Source organism: Canis lupus, chromosome 15 (genome assembly GCF_048164855.1).
Source record: "Canis lupus baileyi chromosome 15, mCanLup2.hap1, whole genome shotgun sequence".
Taxonomy (NCBI): Eukaryota; Metazoa; Chordata; class Mammalia; order Carnivora; family Canidae; genus Canis; species Canis lupus.
Genome location: NC_132852.1, coordinates 28,670,948 through 28,690,587, shown reverse-complemented (window position 1 = coordinate 28,690,587; position 19,640 = coordinate 28,670,948). Strand labels below are relative to the sequence as shown.

At 36.7% G+C, this 19,640-nt stretch overlaps 2 long non-coding RNA genes and 1 pseudogene across 12 annotated transcripts in view; 2 read left to right on the top strand and 1 right to left on the bottom strand.

The window, feature by feature from the left end:
* Positions 1 to 7,929, bottom strand: part of LOC140604801 (uncharacterized) — a 119,827-nt gene extending 111,898 nt beyond the window's left edge. For 6 of the 11 annotated variants that reach the window (XR_012007604.1, XR_012007610.1, XR_012007605.1 and 3 more), the window contains exon 1: positions 7,575 to 7,928. This is a non-coding gene — a long non-coding RNA (uncharacterized lncRNA). Of the gene's footprint in view, positions 1 to 7,574 lie in introns of all 11 variants that reach the window. The other 5 variants (XR_012007613.1, XR_012007612.1, XR_012007614.1 and 2 more) reach the window with 2 other exon arrangements.
* On the top strand, positions 4,827 to 8,071 carry LOC140604802 (uncharacterized). The gene is made up of 4 exons (XR_012007618.1): positions 4,827 to 4,913; positions 5,207 to 5,287; positions 6,193 to 6,274; positions 7,855 to 8,071. It is a non-coding gene; the product is annotated as an uncharacterized lncRNA (long non-coding RNA).
* Positions 8,072 to 15,513: 7,442 nt separating this feature from the next.
* Positions 15,514 to 16,000, top strand: LOC140605506 (prefoldin subunit 5 pseudogene; annotated as a pseudogene).
* The last annotated feature ends 3,640 nt before the right edge of the window (positions 16,001 to 19,640 follow it).

The following is a 19,640-nucleotide window of genomic DNA, read 5'->3' as shown; positions in this document are numbered from 1 at the left end:
CCTAGGTGTTCTATATGTGTTTTTTTTTTTAATCCTCATAACTTTGAACAGATTCTATTACCACACTGATGCTGCATGTGAAGAATTGAGATGTAGAGAATTTAAGTAACTCACCCAAGGTATCACCTATTAAGTGGAGCAGAAAGGATTTAAACTCAAGTTGTCTAACTCCAAAGCAATGCTTGGAAACTGCACTGCCCCTTGGATAACTCATTTTGCTGTCATATTTCTTAACTAGTCACTTTTCTGGACTTTTTTTTTTTCTGAGAACAAATGTGCTTCTCCATGACTCCTGATAAAATCCAATTCCTAGCTCTGTGGGCAGCCATTCACTCTATTTCCGTTCCCACTGGCATCTGTAAATTAGCCTCTGGTAATTATCTGTGTAGGAAGCAGCAGGCAGTGTACAGAACAATGTAACTGCTGGTCAGATTCCAACATGGGAATTTAGCATTCTTGAGTCATAAATCAACCAACCGTAGCCCAACTCGAGGACGTATTTGCTCAAGCTATAAAAATAAGCTTGACTGCAGAGCTGTAGGCAAATACACCTTCATGGACCTGAAACAGTAAATCCTCAATCTGTGAGAAAGAACAGGTGTTCACACCTTGCCCTCCAAGACAATTGGTTCCCACTGTGTTCGACCAGATGGTGAGTACAATTTGGGGGCATCTGTCCTCCCTTGAGAATGTACTGTCTTCAGTTCCAGAAGTCATATACAGGCACCAGAAACGTAGCCCTAGTAATCACTTTAATTCAAAAGTTAAGACTCAGACTCAGTAGCAGAAAAATAACCTTCTAAGAGGCCTAAGATGTCACAGTGCTGCGTTTCATTACATCTTGATGCCATGAAAGACTCACTGTATTTTCTTTACAGTATTTCCTCTTTAGGGAAGCTGGAGCAATCTGGGAGAAATAAAACTGGAACAACCCAAGAGAATAGGTAATCTTGGGCTGAAAGGAGGGGTTGGCAAACTATCATCTGTTGGCCAATATCCCTGCCATCTGTTTTTGTAAATAAAGTTTTACTGGAACTCAGCCACTTCCATCTGTTTACATATTGTCTGCGGCTGCTTTCATGCCACCACTGCAGACTAGTTTCAGCAGAGGCCATAGGACATGTAAAAACTAAAATATGTGTTATCTGGCCCTTCATAGAAAAAGTTTGCTGACCGCTGGCTGAAGGCATAGGAATTGGAAATCTTAATGTACTTATATTTTGGGAACTTTCTTATAAGAATATATGTATATAAATGAAAAAGCAGAAATGTTCTAATCCTGTTACCTATTTTATCTCACTTACAGAACTGCAGCCTAGCAATCCAGAAGCAATCCCTTTAACATCAGTTCCATTAGAGGAGGATTACTGTGCTCTTTCCATAATACTTGACCATCAAAATATATTGACCATCAAAATGGCTCAGTACTCTTGATAGACGTATCTCCTGATAAGTTGTACTTATTGAAAAAGATAGGAAAGAAAAGAAACAGTGCCAAGCACAATAAACACATTTGAGGGCACTCATGACATACTTTATTTCATAGCTATTCCTAGGTCTAGACATATTATTCTCTTACAAAGTATGTCAAAATAGAAGACCATGTAAATCCAGTCTCCTTTGGAGCCTAAGATCAAGCCCTAAAAGCAAGGAACAGCAACCATGATTGATCATTTGGTCTAAGTAGAGATAAAAGATAGCTTCAAAGAAATAGCACTTAACAGTGATGCCTGTGTGGCTCAGTGGTTGAGCATCTGCCTTCAGTTCAGTGCATGATCCCAGAGTCCTGGGATCGAGTCCCACATTGGGCTCTCCACAGGAAGCCTGTTTCTCCCTCTGCCTATGTCTCTGCCTCTATGTGTGTCTCTCATGAATAAATAATCTTAAAAATTAAAAAAAGGAATAGCACTTAACAAATCTGATTCACAGAGATAGCATGCAACATAAGTAAATCCTGAGAGAAATGGCTATAATTTTCTACTGAGGATCTAGTCTTCCTTTGGACTCCCATATTTCAAAGTACCTCTCTCTTTTATTCATGAATGATCTTGGAATTCCGCTAAATACCAACATAAATTAGAGTGATAGATCACTAAGGAAAAACCTAATTAATATTCCAACTTCAAAACAGTAGACTCTTGAAATTCTAAAACTTAAAAGTTTACTGAAGCACAAATTTGTATTGCACGCTTTGTAAAACTGGTGAACTGAAATGAGTCATTTAAGTAATGAGTGAGCACAGCTGACAGCCCAGCTCCCACATCTCAAAATAACTTTAATAGTTCTCTGTTCACCTTCTAGATGAAGCAGCATTCATAAAGTGATTATAAAAATGGTACCCCAAGGAAAACTACCTGCTAGGGCTCATGATAGAAGGGGGAAAAAAGCAAAGAAAGTTTAAAAAATGATAGTTCTAAAGCCACAAAATAGAAGGCTTATGAGTATGTGCTATATAGTGATGGCTGTGAATGTAAGTTTTTCAAGGTTCTACTAGCTACAATCCATGCTTATGTCAAGGGAGTAAGCAGTAAAGAATGGGTATAAAGACAAAAAGCAATTTAATGATGGTACTGTATATGCTGGGGCTTGCAGCATATCAGGTATATCAGGTTCAAAATATCAAAAATCTGAGCAGTGGGTTTTGGATGCCTTCACGGTAAAGGAGAACATATACATGATTATCTGTTAGATCCTTTAGGGGAAATTAAGTTCACAGACTAGAGGCAAGTGCAATCTCTAAACACCATGTGTCAACATAGGGTGAAATTTGAAAGGATTCAGCACAATTTAACGGTGAACAAGAACAGAAAAAATAGCATGAGCGCTATATGGAGATAGATCAAATGAAGAGCAAATAACTGAATGTTATTGACTAAGAATCCAGCAGGAAACTTTAAGCAACTACTTCGCATTCTCAAGAAAATATTTTTAATTTCCACTCTAAAATAAGAGTATTGCTATACAGAGAGAGCAGGTCAGAATAAGAAATTTAAAATGTGATGAAATGTAACAGGATGAGATGATGATATGGATCAATGTGGAGTTAGGGTTCCACTCCTGGGAATCCACTGTGATGTTATCTGCTCATTGGTTTTCATTATTTTTATTTATTTTTATTACTGATATTTTCAAGTCTTTTAATGAAAGCATGTATGCATTTGGGAGACACATACCAACTACTGGGCCATAAAGTATGTGCATATTCAATGTTAGTAGATACTGCCAAACAATTTCTAAAAGGCCATACCAATTGACAATCCCATCAGAAGTATATGACAATTCAAATTGCCCCACATTTTTGACAACACTTGACTTTTAGACTTTTCCAATTTAGTCATTCTGATATGTATGTGTATCACATTTTTATTTTTTTTAATTTTTTATTTATTTATGATAGTCACACAGAGAGAGAGAGAGAGAGGCAGAGACACAGGCAGAGGGAGAAGCAGGCTCCATGCACCAGGAGCCCGATGTGGGATTCGATCCTGGGTCTCCAGGATCGCGCCCTGGGCCAAAGGCAGGTGCTAAACCGCTGCGCCACCCAGGGATCCTCACATTTTTATTTTAATTTGCATTTCTCTGATGGCTAGTGAATTTGACAATGTTTCATGTATTTCTTACAATTTAGACATGTTCTATTGGATTTACATCTTTTACACATATTCTATTGGTTACCTTGCCTTTTTCTTATTACGTTGTAAATATTCTTATTATGGACACAAGTCCCATTTGAGGCTTTCCTTTACACTTTCTTTTTTAAGATTTTATTTATTTATTCATGAGAGACACAGAGAGAGAGGCAGAGACACAGGCAGAAAGAGAAGCAGGCTCCATGCAGGGAACCTGATACAGGACTTGATCCCCTCCAGGATCACGCCCTGGGCCGAAGGCAGGCTCTAAACCACTGAGCCACCCAGGCATCCCATCCCTTTCACTTTCTTAATCCTTCTTTTGAACTCTTTAATTTTAATATGGTCAATTATCAATTTTTCCTTTATGGTTGGCCCCTTTTGTACACTATCTTGTGTACCATCAAGAAATCTGTCCTGAGGGGATCCCTGGGTGGCTCAGCAGTTTACCGCCTGCCTTTGGCCCAGGGCACGATCCTGGAGGCCCAGGATCGAGTCCCATGTGGGGTTCCCGGCATGGAGCCTACTTCTCCCTCTGCCTGTGTCTCTGCCTCTCTCTCTCTCTCTCTGTCTATCATAAATAAATTTTTTTTAATAAAAAAAAGAAGAAGAAAGAAAGAAAGAAAGAAAGAAAGAAAGAAAGAAAGAAAGAAAGAAAGAAAGAAAGAAAGAAAGAAAGAAAGAAAGAAATCTGTCCTGGGCTGCCTTGGGTAGCTCAGTTGGTTAAGTGCCTGCCTTCGACTCACTTCATGATCCTGGGGTCCTGGGATGGAGCCCCACGTCAGACTCCCTGTCTGCTTCTCCCTCTTTCTCTGACCCTCCTCCCACTAATGCTCTCCCTTGCTCTCTCCCAAATGAATAAATTACAAAAAAAAAAAAAAAAACTTTAAGAAATCTGTCCTAGACGTCCTCCACTCAGATTATAAAAATTCAATTTTTTTCTAAGAGCTTTATTGTTTTACCTTTCATATCATGATCTATGGATTCATCTAGAATTCATTTTTGTGCATATTAGATAAGAGTCAAGATCCATTTTTCCATATTGATATCCAAATGAACCAACATTATTTATTGGGACTGCAATGGAGAATCTTTAACCATCAAATGGTCACCTATGTACGTGTCATAATTGACAGCTTTATGATGTTAAGTCGTCCTATCCACTGTTTCTGACCTAAGGCTAGTCCATACAGACCCAGAGCATACTTGGTGCAATATGTAGATCATGGTGGGAGTTTATGGAAGCCATGTGGCAAACAGAGTTATGACTTAAGTCCCCACAAAGTCAGTCCAATTGAATGTTGGATCTATTCCAGAGACATTTTTCTAGTTTTTAGGTATATGGTTGGAATAGATCTACTCAACCAACTGACAGAACACCTACATTGGTGCTTCCTGACCCATTCAGTAAGAATTATTATGCTAAAAAAGGCCAAGTGGAAGCCCCTGGATCCCCCTGTTCCTACCAAAATAATAGACCAAAAGTAATACTCTCTCTATATATCCTTATGAAAAATTTTGAGTTCAATGCTACCATGAATAACTTAAAGATACAGGATTGGTGATTTCTATTATAGAACTATTTGACTCGCCACCTCCTCTGTGCCAGAAGAATTGGATCTTGAAAGACAGCATTGAATCATTGCTAACTAAAACAGGTGATGACTTTAACTGGAAATATTCCAGAGGAATTCTTATCATTGTGATAGATCAACAAAGCCCCTTTTACTTAATTTTCAAAACTGACACAGTGCTATTTCACCTCTAACTGTTTCATTATCCCATATAATATGGAGCAGTAAGTAGCAGGTACCCAGATACATGCATGCCAGCAAATGAGAAAAAAAATCCAATTCAGGGCCTAAGTTCCTAGGAGTCTAGTGGTCTGAGCCATACTAGGACATCTCCTTTAATATGCAAGACAAGTTGCTGCACATTAATCTCACCAACATAGCACTGATCAATATTTGTGGCCCACTTGTATTTTATGGACAATATATACCATATTTGGATAGGCTACATTGGTCTGTTTCTTGAGTCAAAAATGAGTGGGCTCAGAGCAAGAGAAGGCTTTGTAGCTGTCCAGTTGCATAGCAAGTGAACTTTGACCCAGCAAATTCAATTATTTTCAAATTTGCATAGTCAACCAGGACAATGTGTAAAAATTGTAGCAAACTTCAGTAGAAAAATCACAGCAAAATCCTGCAGGATGTTAGCAAGTGAGTATTCTTTTGATTAAAACTTTTGAGTGGCTACTAGACCTTGGCAGAGAACCAGTGCTTGACCATGGGACAGCAAATGAATGTGCAACTAGAGTGACCCATCCTGGATTAAGCCATAAAGACTAGAGTACCCAGCAGAACTCTATAATAAAATGGAAGAGTAATAAATGGGATTGAATTTAAATAGATGTTAAGGCATAAAACGTATGAGTTTGCTTTCCATTCCTAGTGTACTTATTCATACTGTTCTTCCATGTTGCCACTAAGACATCTTTTTTGACTTCATAAGAGGTCCCTCTATTAAGTTGACAAAGAAAAAAAATATTTTTCCTGATTTACAGATAGCTCTGGATTATATGAATAAATCAAAACTTCCAAGAACATGTTGTTGCCATCTTTGTCAGGATGGGAAAATGGCCTGAGGTATGAAACTTTTCCCAATTCATGGGTAATAGTGGATTTGTTTGGCCAGATGGTAAGGGACTTGTAAGCACCTAGATGGGAAAAACTGATGTGAAAGGAGGTTTGGAGAGAAGTCTGTGAGAAGTCTGTGGACACAGGGTGTGGGTTATTTGTATCCCATTAAAATGATAATCAAAAGGTGCTTTCTGGGCAGCCCCGGTGGCGCAGCGGTTTAGCGCCACCTGCAGCCCGGGGTGTGATCCTGGAGACCGGGGATCGAGTCCCACATCGGGCTTCCTGCATGGAGCCTGCTTCTCCCTCTGCCTGTGTCTCTGCCTCTCTCTTCACTCTCTCTCTGAATGAATAAATAAATATTTTTTAAAAAAAAGGTGCTTTCTGTGAAGGAGTCTCTCAAGGCAGAAGCCTAATAAAAATAGTTTCTATGAAAAGCTCAGTAAGGAAAACAAAGTTTAAAAAGGATAAAATTAAAGAAAATTGAATATAAATATTTAAAACAAACTTTGAGGGAGAACATGATATCAGTATAAGAAAGACAAAAGTATATAACATAATATATATATATAAGACAAAACTATATATGCTCATTTTTTCTCATTTCTGCTCATTTCCCCTTTAATCCCTTTCACTATTTTTTATAGAGGGTGGGAGAACATGAGAGACTCCTAACTCTGGGAAACGAACAAGGGGTAGTGGAAGGGGAGGTGGGTGAGGGGACGGGGTGACTAGGTGATGGGCACAGAGAGGAGCACTTGACGGGATGAACATTGGGTGTTATATGTTGGCAAATCGAACTCCAATAAAAAATATACAAAAAAACTACATATGCTACATATATAATATATATAAGTACAACTATATATGTAGTATATATTTAGTTATTTGTTGTCCATTAAACCAGACCCTCTCCATTTCAAATTCTCTGGAGATTAAATCCAGCTTTTCAGGTGGGGCACAGGAAGGGGACCTGGGGAGGCAGTCAGACTTTATGACATAGAAAATTCAGGTAACCTTCCCACTCCATTTTCAGCCCCATGACTCAACCTCATTCTCCATGTATCTGTAGCTATTAAATCCTGAATAGGTCTAAATTCTCATCAGCAGCACTTGGTTTCCATCTTTTTCTGTTCTTCCAATCTTTCAAAAGTGTATTGGCATCTCCCATCATTTTTGCCTCTTCTCCCATTTTCTAAAATAATCTTATGGTTCTACTTACTTAATATTATCAGTTTAGTGGGAATTGGGAAGGGCAGAAAGATAGAGTCATATCTTTAATCCTTTATCATTTAATAGCACTCCTTACCTTTTTGATCATTTCCTTCTACCAAAGGCATATTTTCCTCTATGTAGTTCTTTCTCAGCTACCATATTCCTGTTTGTTCCCCTTCTAGCCCATGGAGCCAACTCTCCACCTCTCCATTCTTCCCTCATCCCATCACTGTTGGTCTCCTATTAAGATTTTTCTGTAGGAAACATCTTGCACATCATATTCAGGAGAAGAATAGATCAGACAAGGGAAAGTTGAATGTATTTTGAATTTGGTGGTGGTTTTCTAAGAAATATCTGATTCCTTTCTTTTACAGGCGGCTGCTCCTCAAAGTCCTAGGGAGAAAGTCTGCTTTGGTTGCCATCCCATCCCTTCTACAGGGCTCTAGGTCACAATTAGGTCCACTCAGCCTATCATTCCTGGGATATTGAAGTCTCCATGGTAACCATATCCAAGGATTCTTACTTCTTCTCCTGCAAACTTTTCTGTAATTCTTTCTGAAATTTCTTGTTTCTTTGGGACTTACACTAATCACATCATATATTAAACTTGAATTTCTAAAAGGTTCTTTGCACATGTATACTACACAGTACTATATAGGTACATATGTATACATATACATATCCTATATTCACTACCCAATTGTTCTCATCTAGTTTATGCCTTTAAAACAATATCTATGCTGCTGATTCTCTGCTCTACATTTCCACTTGATTGTTTAATAGGTGTCTCAACATAACCCAAACCAAAGCTTCCAATCCCAGCACACTTCCTCCAACCTGTTCCTCTCATAATCTTCCCATCGAGTAAATTAGCCAGCAAGGTTATCATTCAGATTTGAAGGAGAGATAAAGAGTTTCCCAGACAAAAAAAAAGATAAACAATTTTATCACCACTACAACAGGCTTACAACAAATGTTAAAGAGACTTAAGTAGAAAAGAAATAGCCATAACTAGACATAATAAAAATACAAATAAAAAGATGTAAAATATGACAGCATACACATGGAATGTGGAGAGGGGAGTAAAAAGGGAAGAGATGGAGAAGAGAAAAAGAATCCTTTTTCTTTTTTTTCCAGAATGTATTTGAACATAAATGACCATCAAATTAATATTGACTGCTCTTTACTTAGGATGCTATATATCATGGTAACCACACATCCAAAACCTATGATAGATACACCAAAAAAAAAGACAAAGAAAGCCCAACAAAATACTATAGATGCCCATCAATCTCAAAGAAAAAGAGCAAGAAGAACTACAAAAACAACCAGAAAACAAATTTTTTTAAATGGTGAAATCTACACACCTGCCAATAGGTACTTTAAATGTAAATGATCAAAATACTCCAATCAAAAAAACAGACTGCTGGAATGGATTAAACACACACACACACACACACACACACACACAAGATCCATCTATATACTGCCTACAAGAGACTGACCTGAGACCTAAAGACACATAGAGACTGAAAGTGAAGGAATGGAAAAACATTCACCATGCAAATGGAAGTGAAAAAAAGCCAGGGTAGTAGTGCTTATATCATACAAAATAGACTTTAAAACAAAAGACTGCAATAAGAGACAAAGAAAGGCATTACATAATGATAAGAGCATCAATGAAACAAGAGGTTTTAACAACTGTAAATATCTACATACCCAACACTGGAGCATCTAAATACATAAAGCAAATATTAATGGAAATAAAGAAAGAAATTGATGGTATATAATAATAGGAAACTTTACATTGTGTTAACCATTTCACAATACATATTTGTATATCAAATCATTACATTGTACACCTTTAATTTACAGAATTTTATATGTCAATTATATCTCAATATATCTTTTAAAAATTATAAGAAAAAAAAGTAGGAAACCTTAACATTCCACTTACATCAATGGATAGGATCATCCACACAGAAAATCAATAAGGAAACAATGTCTTTGAATGCCACATTGGACAAGATGGACAAAACAGATATATACAGAACATTCTACCCAAAAACTAACAGAATACACATTCTTTTCAAGGGCACATGTAACATTATTCAGAAAAGATCACATATCAGGCCATAAAACAAGCCTCAATAAATTTAAGAAGACTGAAATCATACCATGCATCTTTTCTGACCATAATAGTATGAACTAGAAATATATCACAGGAAATAAAAACTGGAAAAAACACAAACACATGGAAATTAAATGGCATGATACTAAACATCCAATGGGTCAATGAAGCAATCAAATAAGAAATCAAAAAATACATAGAGACAAATGAAAATGAAAAACAAGGGTCCAAAATCTTAGATTTAGATTTAGAACTGTAGTTCTAAGAGGAAAGTGTATAGCAATACAGGCCTACCTCAGAAAATAAGAAGCTCAAATAAACAGTCTCACCTTATGCCTACAGGAACTAGAAAAAGAACAAAGGGAAAAGTGAGTAGAAGAAAGAAATAATAAAATCAGAGCAGAAAGAAATGACATAGGGATTAAAAAATAGAAAAAAAAACAAAAGCTATTTCTTTGAAAAGATAAAATGGACAAACTTTTGGCCAGGATAATGGCATATTATTATTACTATATATGCCAACACACTGGACAACCTAGAAAAAATGGATAATTCTTAGAAACATACAATCTTCCAAAATTGAACCAGGAAGAAACAGAAAATCTGCATAGACCAATTACAAGTAACAAAATTGAACCAGTAATCAAAAAACAACCAAAAAATAAAAGTCCAGGACCAGATGGATTCACAAGTGAATTCTACCAGACATTTAAGAGTTAATAGTCCTACCTATTCTCTTCAAACTTTCAAAACAAATAGAAGGAAAGTTTCCAAATACATAGTATAAGACCAGCATTACCATGATACCAATACTAGACAAAAATATCACAAAAAGCTACAAGCCAATATCCCTGATGAACACAGATATGGAAATCCTCAAAAAATATTAGCAAATTCTGTACAAATAATACATCAAAAAGATCATTCACCACAATCAAATGGGATTGATTCCTGGGATGTAGGGATGGTTCAAGATTCACAAATCAATCAACATCATATACCACATCAATAAAACAAAGGATAAAACTCATATGATCATCTCAATAAATGAAAAAAAAAAGCACTTGACAAGATTCAACATCCATTCTTGATAAAAAAAAAAAAGAAAAAGAAAAACTCAACAAAATTGGGTTAGAGGGAACATACCTCAACATAATAAAGGACATATATGAAAAACCCACAGGTAACATCATTCTCATTGGGGAAAAACTGAGAGCTGTCCCTCTAAGGTTAGGAACAAGATAAGGATGTCCACTCTCGTCACTTTTATCCAACACAGAACTAGAAGTGTTATCCACAGCATTCAGACAAGAAAAAGAAATACAAGGTAACCATATTGTAAAAAAAAAAAAAAGTTAAACTGTAACTATTCAGAAATGACATTTTACTATACATGGAAAATCATAAAGATTCCACAAAAAATTACTAGAAGTAATTTTAAAAGTCAGTAAGTTGCAAGATACAAAATTAATACCCTGAAATAGGTAGCATTTCTATGCTCTAACGAGGAAGTCTCAGAAAAATTTTTAAAACACCATGTACAATTGCACCAAAAAGGCTCAAATATCTAGACATGATATGAAGACCTGTACTCTGAAAACTATAAAACACTGAGGAAACAAATAATCAGAGAGGGAGACAAATCATGAGAGACTTAACCATAGGAAACAAACTGAGGGCTGCTGGAGGGGAGATGTGTGGGTGGATAGAGTAATTGCGTGATGGGCATTAAAGAGGGCACATGATATGATAAGCACTGGGTGTTACATGCAACTGATGAGTTATTGAACACTATGTCTAAAACTAATGATGGATAATTGAATTTAAATTTTAAAATAATAAAAAATTAAAAAGAAAAAAATAGAAATTGAAGATGACACAAACAAATGGGAAGATAGTCCATGTTCATGCATTGGAAGAATTAATATTGTCAAAATGTCCAATTACCCAAAGAAATCTATAGATTCAATGCAATCTCTATCAAAATAGCAACAGCATTTTTTGCAAAACCAGAAGAAATAGAACTAAAAGAACTAAAGAAGTAAAATTTGTATGGAACCACAGAAGACTACCCAAATAGCCAAAATCCTGAGAAAGAACAAAGCTGGCGATATCACACACAATTCCAGGTTTCAACATATACTACAAAACTGTAGTAATCAAAATAGTATGGTACTCGTACAAAAATACACACATAGATCAATAGAACAGGATAAAGACCTCAGAAATAAATCAACATTTATATGGTCAATCTATGACAAAAGAAGCAAGAATATACAATGGGGAAAAGTCTCTTCGGTAAATGGTGCTAGGAAAACTGGACAGCTTTATATAAAAGAATGAAACTGGACTACTTTCTAACACTTTACATACATATACTCAAAATGGATTAAAGACTTAAACATGAGACCTGAAACCATAAAAATCCTAGAAGAGAACATAGGCAGTTATTTCTCTTACATCAGCCATAGCAACATTTTTTCTAGATACAACTCCTAAGGCAAGAGAAACAAAAGTAAAAATAAACTATAAAGACTACATCAAAATAAAAATATTTTTATACAGCAAAGGAAGTCATCAAAAAAACTAAAAGACAATCTGCTGAATGGGAGAAGATATTTGCAAATAATATATCTGATAAGGGGTTAACACTCAAAATATATAAAGAACTCATTCAAGTCAACACCCCCCCCAAAAAAAAAATCCAATTTAAAAATGGGCAGAGAGGGCTGCCTGGGTGGCTCAGGGGTTTAGCCCCTACCTTCCGCCCAGGGCGTGATCCTGGGGTTCCAGTATCAAGTCCCGCATCGGACTTCCTGCATGGAGCCTACTTCTCCCTCTGCCTGTGTCTCTGCCTCTGTGTGTGTGTGTGTCTTTCATGAATAAATAAATAAAATCTTTTTTAAAAAATGGGCAGATGTCCTAAATAGAGATTTTTTCCAAAAAAGACATACAGATGGCTAACAGACATGAAAAGATGCTCAACATCACCGATCATCAGGGAAATGCAAAGCAAAACCACAATGAGATACCACCTCATGCCTATTAGAATGGCTAAAATCAAGATGAAAGATAAGTGTTAGCAAGGATGTGAAGAAAAAGGAACTCCTGTGCACTGTCGGTGAAAGTGTAAATTGGTATAACCACTGTGGAAAACAGTATGGCGTTTCCTCAGAAAATTAAAAATAGAAATAATATATGATCCAATAATTCCACTATTGGATATTTATTTACCCAGGGAAAACCAAAACTAACTCAAAAGGACATATGCACCCCTATGTTTATTGCAGCAGTACTATTTATAATAGCCAAGACATGTAAGTAACCTAAATGTCCATCAACAGACAAATAGATAAAGAAATTGTAGTAAACACAATGGAATATTACACAGCTATAGAAAAGGATGAGATTACGCCATTTGAGACAACATTGATAAACCCAGAGAGCATTATACTAAGTGAAAGAAGTCAGACTGAGAAAGACAAATACTATATGATTCTACTCATAAATGGAATCTAAAAAATGAGTAAACAAAAAGCAGAATCAGGAGCACCCAGGTGGCTTAGTCGGTTAAGCATTCGAGTTCTGCTCAGGTCATGATCTCAGGGTCCTGGAATAAGCCCTATATTGGGCCCCCTCCTCAGCTGGGAGTCTGCTTCTCTCCCTGTCTGCCCCTCACCCAGCTTGTGCCTCGTGCTCTCTCTCTCTCTCTCAAATAAATAAATAAAATCTTTAAAAAAGGAAAAAAGAAAAATCAGAACTACAAATACAGAGAACAAACTGATGGTTGCCAAAGGGAAGGGAAGTAGAAAGTTGGGCAAAATGAGTGAAGGGGAAAGGGAGATACGGGCTTCCCAGTTATGGAACGAGTAAGTCATGGCAATGAGAAGCAGAGCATAAGGAATACAGTCCATGATTATAACAGCAATGTAAAGGGACAGATAGTAGCTGTACTTCTGGTGAACATAGGATAACTTGCAAAATTACTAGGTTGTACACCCAAAACTAATGTAACATTGCACGTTAACTATACTCAAATAAAAAAACAATAACATAAAATGATGCCTGGTATAAAGAAGTCATTCAATGAATACTTACTGAATACATGCATAAACACATCCTAGTATATGCATAAATTTTTTTTCTGAAAGAATACAGAAAAGGCTAAGTGGTAACCTTTAGAGAGAGAAAGACACAGTGTGAAATGGGAAGGGATGTTTTGTTTCTATTTCATATCTTAACATATAGTTTGAATTATATCATTATGTACATGTATTAAATATATTGTTTTTAAGTCATCAGGAGTTATCTGATGTTTTGGACTTTTTTAATAATTTTGTGTACTAAAAATAACAAAAGATTTTTAAGTAATGAAATGGATATCGACAATGAGACCTTTCCCCCGTACTTTAAGTGATCCATCTTCTCCACAGATCAATGAAGTTAAGTACCCACCTAGTGCCCCACTGCTCACCAGTCTTCTCTCTGGAGTATACTCTACCTAAGCATGGCCCATTCTAAAGACCATGCAAGGATTTGCAGTGATTATAAGAACAGAAAGGTGAAGGAGTAACCTTATTACTGGCAAGCATCATTTCCACTAACTAGGGGATGGCCCTAGCCTAAAAATATTTCTGAGTCTATATTCTGTTCACCAAACATAAAATTAAGGTCATGAGGTATAGTACCTTCCTTCCAGTATCTAACATATGCCAACTTCCCTTTTCGATCAGCCTCCTTCCCCTGGGATCCTTCATCTTCAAACAGCTGAGAGGCAACACAGCAAAGGTGTACCCCACTTGAACTTACCACCCCTGCTTCTGTCCCATCCACTTCTCCCTCAGGTCAGGCCATCCTTCCTACCTCCACACCCTATTCTTAAAGTTCTCTACATTTTGAACCATGCCTCCAGAAACCTGTTTTTATCATTGGTAGTTTGTGGCTTAAAAAAAAGTACCCCTTAAATCCACAATGGAGTCATAAAAGCCCAGACCTCCAAAACAGAAAGCCCCAAATATTTCCATGAAATCTGATTAGTTTATAGCTAAAAAAACAAAATATCATTGAAACCATATATTTAAATATGCATATTAATTTTTTCACATTCCATTGTAACAGAAGCAATAAAACTTACTTAAAAATATAATTTTAAATGGCTGCTTATCATCTCACTATATGGATGCAACACAATTTACCTTAACCATTTCCCATTCATTGGATATTTAAATTGTTTTATTGGATGTATATAACTGTTCAATTATAAGAAATGATAAAATTATTTTATGAAAATCTGCTCTTTGGAAGATTTCCTTAGGAAATATCCTGAGAACTGGAGATGCCAAGTCAAACAGTATTAATAGTTTGGGGGGCTTTCAATATATGTAACCTAAATATAATATAGGCATGTAATTACAATTTATACGCAGTGAGCATGCTCAAGCATTAGACATTTGCTGTTTGATAACTACAGTTGACCCTTGAATGGTGCCAGGGTGAGGGGCAGCAACTTCCCCATGCAGTTGGAAATCCATGTGTAACTTTTGACTATGCAAAAGTTTAACTAACAGCTTACTATCGACCAGAAGACATTCTGATAGCATAAACAACTGGTTTCCGCTACCGATTATCACACATTTTGCATGGCATATGAATTATATACTGTATTTTTATATAAAGTAACTAGAGATCATGAATAAATACATTTGCAGCACTGTACTGTATTTTTTTAAGATTTTATTTATTTATTTGAGAAAGAGAGAGAGCATGAGCAGAGGGAAGGGCAGAGGGAGAAGCAGACTCCCAGCGAAGCAACACCAAGATCATGAACTAAGCCAAAGGCAGACTCTTAACCAACTGAGCCATCCAGGTGCCCCCTACTGTATTTATTTTTTAAAATCTTCATATAGAGGTCCTCCTTCCCAACATGGTGCAGCTGGTTAACATCACCATGCTGAACCTGCTGCAGCTAGATGTGCTCAAGAACCAGCTGGACCAGGAAGTGGAGTTCCTGTCCACGTCCATTGTCCAGCTCAAGGTGGTACAGACCAAGTATGGGGAAGCCAAGGACTGTCTGAGTGTGCTGAGCTAGAACAACCAGGGGGAAGAATTATTCGTCCCACTGACGAGTTCTATGTACGTCCCTGGGAAGCTACATGATGTGGAACATGTACTCATTGATAATGGGAACAGGATACTATGTAGAAAAGACAGCTGAGGATGCCAAGGACTTTTTCAAGAGGAAGATAGACTTTCTTACGAAGCAAGTGGAGAAAATCCAACCAGCTCTGCAGGAGAAACATGCCATGAAACAGGCTGTCATGGAGATGATGAGCCAGAAGATTCAGCAGCTCACAGCCCTTGGGGCAACTCAGGCTACTGACAAGGCCTGAGAGCTCCTTTCAGAAAGGGGGCAGAGGGATCCTGCTGTGGGAGCTTGGGACTTCGTGGGCATGGGATCCAGAACGGGAGGGGCTTGTTTCATGCTAATAAGTGTGCCAGCTGGGCAGGAAAATAAATAAACAAACAAATCTTCATATAAATAGACTCACACAGTTCAAACTCGTGTTGTTCAAGGGTCAACTATATATACCTAAAACAGTACCTCATTCTTTTTATATTAATTTGATTCTTTTTGAGAGTAAAGGGTTTGTTTTTTTAATTTTCTTAGAAAATTCTTTAACCTGTTCACATCTTTTCCTCCTTTTATAAGTTTTGGTCTTAATAATATATTTCTTTGTATGCCAAGTATAATTACCTTAAGTATTTGTTAAAAATACTTTCCCAATGTGTTACATGCCATTTACTCTGTATTGTATTGGTTTTGTATTTTTAAATAGAGAAAGGGGTTTTTAAAACTATTTTTACATGAGAAGTCAGGTCTATCAGTCGTCTCTTTCATTGCCTACAAGCTAAAATATCCTTTCCTATCCCTTGATCAGATAATATTCACCTATATTTCTATCATTTTCATGTTTTGTTGACACTTAGTTTTATTCCATCAGAAAATAGATGATCAATTAGTAAGAGAAAATTCTAAACAATTTTCAATTATTTTAGAAGTAATAATTAAATAATCCTACCATTTATTATTGATTTGGTTTGCCTCCTCTTCAGATATTAAAGTCTTATTCACATGAAGTTATTTTTCTAAATTATCTATTCACTTATCTACCAGTACCATGCAGATATAATTGCTATAGTTTTATAAGTGATAACAAATAGTTTAAATAGAATCCAATAAAGTTGTTTCTGCCACATTATATTTCTTTCTCAGCATTTCTTAGTACTATTCTTCTCACCTGTTTGTTCTTCCAAGTGATGTTAAAAAATATATTTTGGCAATTTTCAAGGGAATCCTGTTGGACTTTTTATTACATTAATACTGTAAGTTAATTTGGAAAAAAAAACTGACATTTCACATAAATCCTGCTCCTCTTCAAGAACATTTTATGTCAACATTATTCCAATTCTTTTATATCTCTCAGTTGGGTTTTGTAATGTTCTCCATAGAGATTCACACATTTCATTTTAGTGTTATTCAAAGACATTTTCTCCCTTTTATTACTATTATGAACAAATCTTTTTTTCATTGTTACTTCTAACTGGTTATTGCCATAGATATTAGCCACAATAATATTAACCCGGAAAACTTATAAAGCAATTATTACCAAGTGCTCATATCTATAAAAGGGAAATAACTGTGAAGTACTCAGAATGCATCTAACTTTAAGAATGTGTCCTTTTTAAAAAATATTTTATTTTCTCTCCTTTCTCCTTTAATCCCTTTCACTATTTTTTATATTCCCCGTATGAATGAAACCATATAATGTTTGTCCTCCAATTGACTTACTTCACTCAGAAAATGAGTGGGAAATATCAGAGAGGATGACAGAACATGAGAGACTCCTAACTCTGGGAAACGAACAAGGGGTAGTGGAAGGGGAAGTGGGCAGGGGGATAGGGGGACTGGGTGACAGGCACTGAGTGGGGGCACTTGATGGGATAAGCACTGGGTGTTACACTATATGTTGGCAAATCAAACTCCAATAAAAAAATACAAAAAAATAAATATAAATAAATAAGACACAGAGAGAAAGGCAGAGACATAGGCAGATGGGGAAGCAGGCTCCCCACGGGGAGCCCAATGTGGGGCTCGATCACAGGACCCTAGGATCACGTCCTGAGCCAAAGGCAGACACTCGACCTCTGAGCCATCCAAGCATCCCAAGAATTGTGTCTTTCTGATGAACCCTCTAACATAAACTGTGCATACTCCTATATAATTAAATAAACTGATTTTCTCAATTGCTTAAGCTATAATTTTTTAGATATAAGGTAATGCTTACTAAACTATGATTGGTTAGAATGATTATTCTGAAATAATTTTTGCTAATAATTAAATAGACCCAGTTGTTTACTAAGATTTCTCCTACTCTATAAAAATAAAACCATGAGAACTATATAAAGGACACTGCTTAATTTTCTCTTCTTAGTAACAGGATAAAGTGGAGGGAAAGGCATATGGGTCTACCTCATTTGAAAATCCTGTAAAATCTCTAAGCTGCATATGCCCTAAAGAAAAAAAGATCAGAATGTGTCTTTATTTTAATGCTGTGAAAATGAACTTTTGCAGCCAAAACTTCAATTCAATCCACCCATATGACAGCTCTTGACCATAGACCAAGAAACACTATGGGAGTGCTACCAACTTCCCAGTATGTCCATTCCGATGAGACAAAAGGCCTTTCTTCTTTTCAAATATAAACATTTAAAGCTTAAAAGTTCCCTCTACATGACATTAGCTGCATCTTACAATTTCAATGTGTTATATTGTCATTTTCATTCAATTTCAAATATTTCCTAAGTTCCTTTGTGTTTTTATTTTTGACCTATGGATTACTTAGAAGAGTATCCATTCTAATTAAATATCTGGGAATGAGGAAATGACCACTAAGTGGGTTCAGGACTTTTTGTGAGGTAGACTCAGCCAGGACTCCATTTATTATCAGGATCCAGATACCACCTTTCTACCTGAGAGGCATGATAATGCCTTTGGGTCCCCAGATATCAGTGTCAACTTGGACCTTGCACTGAAAAGTCTTCAAAATCTCGAGGTATTCCCCTTTCCACGGCATAAGGTTTCCCCAGTACAGGGTTACCCAAGTAAATGTCCATGATCCCTTTGAAAGAGAAAAGAGAAACTCCTTAATGCTTACACTTGCCATAGTGCTTCAGCATTTTTCCTTATGGGAACCACCTTCTCCTTTAGCCAATAGCTTCTGTGTTTGAGAATTGACTCAGTCCTAAAACTGGACAAAGATAGTGACATTTTATTGGGCTAATTGATATAAGCTTCCTGCTGATTACCCATCCCTAATTTCTCTTGATAGTATAAATTATGCAATACTCTCATGAACTGTCATCTATCTGGACCCAAATAACATTGTGTGCTAGTAACCATTTCCATAGCTCTTGGAAGTTCAAGCCCACTTAACTACCATTCCAACCCTGGCATTCATTACAATAATGGCACTCATCTTGTTTCAGATGGTTAAGCAATGCCACCTAGCCCCAGTCAGGGATGATTCTGTTAACAGCATCTCCTATCATCAGTTCTGACATACAAAACTTCTTAACAGAGGCCTCAGCAATCCTGTGGAGCTCTTGACCTGGGATGTATGGACCTTCAGAGTTGTTCCAAATTGAGACAAATTGTCCTGGCCTATGTACCCCTGCAATGACCAGTCACTGAATGCAGACTGCTCCCTTGCCCCCCACCTGCAGGAGATAGTATAACTTTTGATGAAGCAGCTCCCTTTAGCCTGAGACTCCCCAAGAGAGATGCTGCTGTGAGCTGTGACAAGCCAGCACTCCTGGCAGCTAGAAGACTAAGGGCTTCAGTTCAGAACAGGAACCTGGATGGCCCATCACAGCATCCACCACAGTAGCATACATGTGAGAAATGATTAATAAGATAAAAGACCTATCATTTTTGGAGGGTGGGAGAGTAAAGGAGTGATGTTTTTTAAT